Genomic DNA, 7,780 nt, shown 5'->3' with positions numbered 1-7,780 from the left:
GGGGAATATGTTAGGATTGAGTTCCCCTGCTGGTGACACGGTGTTGCCCTGGGCTGAATGCTGCACTTCCATTGTCCACCAGCAGGTGTCTCCCAGAAGCCAGCAGGCTTCTATGATCACCCAAACTGTGTTCAGCTGCCAGGTGGCTATTTAAGGCTGCTCCTCCCTTTCCCAGGCGCGTCACTATTTTGAATGCCTCTTTGCTGCCTGAACCAAGTGTCTGTGATCCAAGTGTCTGTGATCCTGATCTATCCTGCACCCCTTGCTCCTGCTCTCTGCCTTGTATCCATTCATCCAGTCTAGTTTGCCCTCTTCCTTGCTCCCCTGCTCCCCTTGTCCTGTATAGTGTATATATTTGTAGATAGTTGGTTCTTTAGTTATTGTGTCTTTGGGGTTGGTTTTTGTTTACTGGCATTTGCTTTGTTCACTGTTGCTGTGTATGTTTGTTTTGTGGTTCACTATAATAAATTTTACTTTAAGGCTATCTATATTGTTTTGGTGTGTAGCTACATGTGTCTGGTCTCCCCTGCTGCTGCTGAACCCTGACACCTTAATTCGTTCATTATGACATGTCTCATTCAAATATATACTTATTAATGTGTCATGTTCCTGTCTGAGTTTATGAATCGTGTGTGTATTTTTTACGTTTTGAATTGGGCAGAGCTCTATGATTGCCTTTTACGATCCTCATTAGTTCTGGTTATCCTTAATGGATTTAAAATCAAGGGGGGAACCCTGCGCTAAATATTAACAAGACAGAAATATTGGTCCTAAAATATTAGCAGCTAAACACTGGACCTATAGAAATCCAAGTAAAATGTGTATCAAAATAGTGTAGCGCTAATAACAACTAAAATGATAAATTTAGCACAGTGGTCGTAACAACAAGTGCAGTGATGCAAACAAAACCAAAAACGAAAGTGCATAGGGGTCATAAATCCCAAAAATGGATAGTAGATGGAAGGTTGTAATCCAAAGGTTGAGTCCCAAAAGATGGTGAGCAGGAGGAAAACACCCGTGGTAGGTAAATGAGAAATGGCTGCTTACCAGAGGAAGTGGGCCCCCAACTTAATGGACAGGCCACAAAGGCTATGGTGAAACAACTCAGCATATACTCTTGCCTCCACACACATAGGGATATGGACATGGATCAAATGCGCTTGTAACCAATCTCGACATCCAAAGGTATAAAACAATGCAGCAGTAAAGCTCATATACAGCTCCGGTATTAAGTGTCAACCATATAGGAAGGAAGATAAAAGGAAGACCATAGCGTAATCCAGCATTAACAATCGAAGAGTTTATTTAAAGGTTCCACTTACATTAATGTAGACAAATACAAGCAGACTGCTTTAAAACCGCGGCGTCCCGCGGAAGTGTAGTGAGCTGGCGTTGAGAGGGGCGTGACGAATGTGGTGTCCGGTACTGCCCGACTGGTTTCGTCAGATGTGACGTTGTCTTGGGCGTGGTTACCGGGCACCACCATCACGCCTCCCCCCAGTAGTCTGACACTTCCGCTCTCTCGGCCAATCCTTAATGGATTTGGTCAAAAGTTTTATGATAGGCCTGGATGGAAGAAACAGACATCCTGCCAGGACTCAATTAGTGGTTTACAGCTCTGCATAGGCCTAAATGCTGGGTTTTGATGTCTCTGAGTTGAGATAACGGTTATTTTGAAGTGTAAAACCTATGCATTTCATGAATTAATGGAGGTGAGGAGGGGGATAATATCGCTGCGTGTATAACTGTTATGCAAGACTGTCATGGCTGACCTTTAATGACTGAACAACATGGCTGCTTGCTACAGCTTTTCATGTGTCCAGTACAGGATATCATTACACTGGACTCTTGATGTTGGGACACATGTAGTAAAAAGAGGAGGAGGGTAGTTACATCATTGGGGTCATCCGGTAAACACCGTCCTTCTTTGATGTTTTGTTGATGAGTCCACTATGTCTATAGAATGCACAACAGTGCTATATAGCATCCAAGGTACAGTACACCCCTCTCAGCTCCATACCCCCTCCTGTCTCATCTTGCAGCCAGGTTCTTGTCTAGGATCTTCTGGTATTCTCCTAACAAAAGGCAATTACCATTCTATCTGGTTAACCAACGTACACAATAGATTAATCAAAGATTAATTTCAGCTATAGAGGGACCTTGCAAACCATATAGCAGATAATATCAACAACCTTATTCAGAACAGGTCTTGGTAAAAAATGAAAGTGGTCTTACCCGACTGACATTTACAGGTAAAAAATGCATCATGGGTTTCTCCTACTGGTTTGATGCCAGTGCGGGCCATACATGAATCTAAATCCGACTGGTTCAGCAGGGACTGTCCAAATTTTGATCCATTTATGGGTAGAGAGGTTGTGCAGAAATTGATCGTCTTCTGTACAACCACCCTGTTGGATTTTTGCTGTGCCATTTGCACTGCTGGCTATAGCAGCTAATCAGAGTATTCTAATGGTGGGGACATCTCTAAATTGTCAGAATACAGTACAACAGCTCAGCAGGCAGGATTCCCCTATCAGCATTAAATGTGTGGCTGGGGGAATCAAGCCAGCCTTTTCTGGTTCAGTTAGATAGTCTGTGGATGACTGAAAGTGGAGCCATCCTGCCCAGGTGGAAATTAATTTGGAAGGGGTGTCTTTGGCCATCGCTATCAGTTATTCCATTTCCGCAATTTTGTTCACGCGTCTGTACCAGGTTGATAACGAGCGTGGTTTGGTCTTTCCCCATAGAACCGGTATGCACATTTTCGCTGCATTAATTAAGATCATTGAAAGAGATTTTGCGTATGCGGGAGTAAGGGAGGGTGTGTAATGAAGAAGGTATTGTGCTGGTGTAAAGTCCAGGTTGTATGTGGTTATGTGCGAAATTTTCTCATGTACTTTAGCCCAAAATGATTGAATGTATGGGCATTCCCACAATATGTGGATGAGTGAACCAGTCGATTGTTGGCAATGCCAGCACTGATTGGAGTGTTGAATTTATGCAGAATTTCAGGTGTTCTATGGTTAGAATTTTGTAGCTATTCTCTTGGATAGAAACATTCATTGAACCTTTAAGCCAGCCTTTTCTGTTTAACCCGCTTTTGTACAAGTACATGGTACAGCCAGGGCCGTATCTACCGCGAGCAAACAAGGCGTTTGCCTTAGGCGGCATTCCCCTGGCAGAAGGGTAGCTCTTTAACCACTTCCCATCACGCGACAGAGCATTTTTGGGGTGTTTTTTTTTTTAAACTGACCATACATGCTCCAAAAATGCAAAAAAAAACAAAAAAACAAAAAAAAATGCAGCAAGAAGGATTTTTTCACACCACAATGGAAGCACACTGCCCCAGTGTGAATTTAAAGGGAAGCCTTTTTTCTTGAGCTTGGCAGGCACTTCTTTTTGAATGCAAAAGCCCTTAAAAAACTACTCAGCGTGAAAGCAGGGTAATATAGGCAAAGACCTTCATAAAGCGTGTGCATGCTGAACTCCACATATGTTGTATGTAAGTACTCTGCACTATCTGCCCTTCGATATTCAACTTCAATTTTCTAGGTACAGAAACTCTACTAAGCTGAGATATTATAGATGAACTCCAGCTGTACTATCTGGCTCCTGGCATACATTGCATTATAATTAAACCCTTTTTCTGCCACCAAAAGAGAAAAAGTTAAAGTGCCGCAGTCTCACGCTACTTAGGGAGGATGATCAGGATTTTAACAGTGTGATTGCTTTCACAGCAATGATGGCTGTAAAAGCAATCATTTCTCACTCTCTCTCTCTGCATTCCTGCAGCCATTGAGAAATGCTCATAAGGCTACTGCGAATGGCCCTGTACCATGTGATGTCTCTGTGATCAGTCACAGTAGTAAACAATGATGCCAGGAAATGACATCTTGTTTACTACTGAGCATGTGTCTGCTAATTGGCCAATCAGTGATCACATTGTATCAGGGCACAGCAGGCACAGATTGCACAGGGAGCGCGCACAGGTGGCAGATGCGGAGGGACGTTTGGGTACGTCCACTGGCGCTGCTCCTGCATAGCTCCCAACTGTCCCTGATTTTGGGGGCTGTCTCTGATTTACAACAAAGCCCCTCTGTCCCTCTTTCCTCCTCACCTGTCCCTCACTTACTGTAGGTCTGATCTTTATTATTTTATATAAATTGCGCCCCCCCCCCCCTCCTATGTAAATTTGCCCCACTCCTTCCTTTTTAACGGATGTGACTCCCTCCAAAACATAAGGACTACAAGTCCCAGCATGAACCCCTGAGATCTCACGGGGGGGGGGAGAGAGGGGGTAGGTGAGGGAGGTGTGAGAGAGAAAAAGGGGGGATGAGAGAGAGAGGGGGGAGAGAGAGAGAGATGGGGGGGTGAGAGAGAGAGAGAGGGGGGGGTGAGAGAGAGAGAGAGGGGGGATGAGAGAGAGAGGGAAGATGAGAGATAGAGGGGGGATGGGAAAGAGAGGGGGATGAGAGAGAGGGGGGCATGAGAGAGCGAGGGGGGATGAGAGCGAGAGAGAGAGGAGGTGGGAGAGAGATAGAGTGGGGATGAGAGAGAGAGGGGGGTGAGAGAGAGAGAGGGGTGAGAGAGAGAGGGGGGTGAGAGACAGAGGGGGGGATGAGAGAGAGAGAGAGAGAGAGGGGGATGAGAGAGAGAGAGGGGGGGTGAGACAGAGAGGGGGGATAAGAGAGAGAGAGAAGAGGGGGGTGAGAAAGAGAGGAGGGGGTGTGAGAGGCAGCTCTAGCAACCACTGGCCAAAAAGATTCTCAGGTGGAGGGTGGGGGGGACTTTTTTGCTGCCCCCCTGCAAAGTGCTGCCCTAGGCCTGGGCCTTGTTGGCCTAGGCCAAAATACAGCACTGGCGATGGGCACTGCAGACACAGGAGTGACAGGAGAACTGAGGACAGACAGTGGGTGTTTGGTGGACCGGTCCGGTAGTGAGTTATGGAAGAAGATAACAGTATACATAATATTTTCTAAAGGTTATATTTATACAAAATAATGGATGTGGGGGCCTTTTGTTGGGAATGGCTTTTTTTTTTTTTTTTGAGGGGGGGGGGGCAGTATTTTATTGTTGGACCCAGGCAGCACAATGTCTTGGGCCAGCCTTGGCCAGACAGGAAGCAGTTAAAGAGAACCTGTCACTGTATATATTCTATCACATAAGGGATATTGGTGTAGCACCCTACCAGATATGTGCTAGGTAGGTGAAATATAGTTTACTCCATCTGCTTATCAGAGGAGTCTGATTATTAGTTATGCCCTTTGCATGTGTCCAAGTGTGTTTCATCTGGTCTGAGGGAGTGTCCCCACTCCCCACTGTGTCCAATAGGGAGGCCTGTTGAACAGTGGAGGAAACCCAGCCAGTGACACACAGACTTTTGTAGCTATCCCAGTGGGTTCGAACAGAGAGTGGTGCATCCTGGGATATACTATAAAAGTCAAGGGCACATGTGGCAGGGGATCTTTGGGTGGGAAGCCAAGTCCCAGGAGCAGGGTACGGCTGTATCTCCTTCTGCTGCTATGGATGGTGGTCGCAGGCAGTCAGCCTGGTGAGCCAGGAGTGTGGAGCTGAGCCAGGAGGGCCATGAAAGCTGACTGATGGAGTTGAAGGCAGAAGCAACCTTGGGAAAAACAGTGTCCATGAGTATTGGAAAGCTCGCTGGGGGTCTGCCCAGGAAGGGGGCCACTCCAGTGGAGAGTCAGTGGATGGGTTTCAGCACACACAGCAAGTTAGAAAGGGGGTGCCAAGTTAGAACCCTGATGAGCAATTCAAGCAGGAACACTTTATCTAACTTCACTTCAGTGGCAGGGTGAAGCAGGGGCCTTGCCACATTCTAAAGTCAGTTGTCCTCACCATTGTGAATAGTTGTCAGTTGGAGTATTCCACTTATCCCAGTTCTTAATAAAAACCACAAAACCAGCATCCCTTGGGCTGAGCCAAGAACTTTTAATGCTGTTATCTGCTGTCCGTTGCTAAGGGTAACCCAGGGGAATTTAGAAGGTGTAATTCTCAGCAGTCCTCTAGGGGGCAGTGCTACATTGGTCTCCTAAGTGAAAGCAATAATGGATATATGGTAGAGAGCTGTAGGAGTGCCATCATCCCAATCTAAGCAGAAACAGGAATACCCTCCAATGAAAAGGGACTATTATAGGCAAAGCAGACAACATAAACTCTCAAACACAAATTATATAAAATTGTGCTTTATTACATATTAAAAAAAATAAAATAAAAGTAGAATCATTAAAAGACTGGCGGCTTGTAAGTATTACAAAAGAGACACATAAATAGTAGTTGCCAAAACCTTGACCAGAAAGAACAAATTAATGGATGCCTCATTAATTTGTTCTTTTTGGTCAAGGTTTTGGCAACTACGATTTTTGTGTTGCTTTTGTAATACTTACAAGCCGCCAGTCTTTTAATGATTCTACTTTTATTCTTTTTTGATATGTAATAAAGCACAATTTTATATAATTTGCTTTTGAGAGTTTATATTGTCTGCTGTGCCTTTTCATTGGAGGGTATTCCTTTTTCTTCTTTTTTCTTTTTTCATGTGAAAGCAATAAAGTTAAGTGAAAAAAAGTGTAAAACAATTATAGGTACACCCAGTCACTTAAATTACCCCTCCCCCGCCCAAAAAAAAAAAACATGTTGGGTATCATTTATTCAGCACCTGTTTTTATATTTTACAAAATATGGGGTAATATTTTGCATTTGTGTGCAGTAAGGCTGCATTCACATGTCAGCATATTGATCGTGGGCAGAATCGCCGCGATTCCGCCCGCGATCCGGAAATCATTTGCAATAGCACCCCAAACGCTGTGCGATGTTGCCGCGATTTCCGCCTGCCAAATCGCGGTAACATCGCGCAAAAAAAATCGCGGGACGCATTACGCTCCAAAGAAGCTCTTGTACTTTTTTGGGCGTAATGCGTCCCGCGTTTTTTTTTTGCGCGATGTTACCGCGAGTCGGCAGGCGGAAATCGCGGCAACATCACACAGCGTTTGGGGTGCTATTGCAAATCACGGGCAACGCACAGGCGTCCCACGATTTGCAATGATTTCCGGATCGCGGGCGGAACCGCGGCGATTCTGCCCGCGATTAAAATACGCTGACATGTGAATGCAGCCTTAATTAGCACTAGTGTATTTTGTACTGAAAATTTGCAGTTGATATATCATTGTCCCAATATCATCAAAAAGAGAAAAAAATTACACATAAAAAAATGGAAACAACCACTATTTAATTCTCCCGGGTCTCTGCTGTTAGAAAATAGATAAGAAAAGAAAAAACATAATTTGAGGGGGGGGGGGGGTTGCTAAAAAGCCTTTTCTTGCACTTTTTGTTTACAAGTTTAAATCAGTATTTTTTGCTAGAAAATTACTTATGTATAAATATTTTTTAGCAGAGACCCTGCGGAATAAAATTGCGATCGTTCCAATTATTTTATGTCATGCGGTATTTGTGCAGCGGTTTTTCAAACACAATCTTTTAGGAAAAGCTCGCTCGTGGAATGGCAACAAACGACAGTATTTAAAAATCTCCATAGGCAACATTGTAAACGCCTTTACAGGTTACCTGTTTAGAGTTACAGAGGAGGTCTTGCACTACAATTATTGCTCTCGCTCTAACGTTCATGTCGATACCTCACATATGTGGTGCAAATACCGTTTACATATGTGTGCGCCATATACGTATGCGTTCGCTCCTGTGCACAAGCACGGAGCGATAAGGGCGCTTTTTTTTTTTCCATTGTTTAATTATTTTTTATCACTTTTAT

Source organism: Pelophylax lessonae (genome assembly GCF_965119305.1).
Source record: "Pelophylax lessonae genome assembly, chromosome: 12".
NCBI lineage: Eukaryota > Metazoa > Chordata > Amphibia > Anura > Ranidae > Pelophylax > Pelophylax lessonae.
This window is presented reverse-complemented; position numbering follows the sequence as displayed.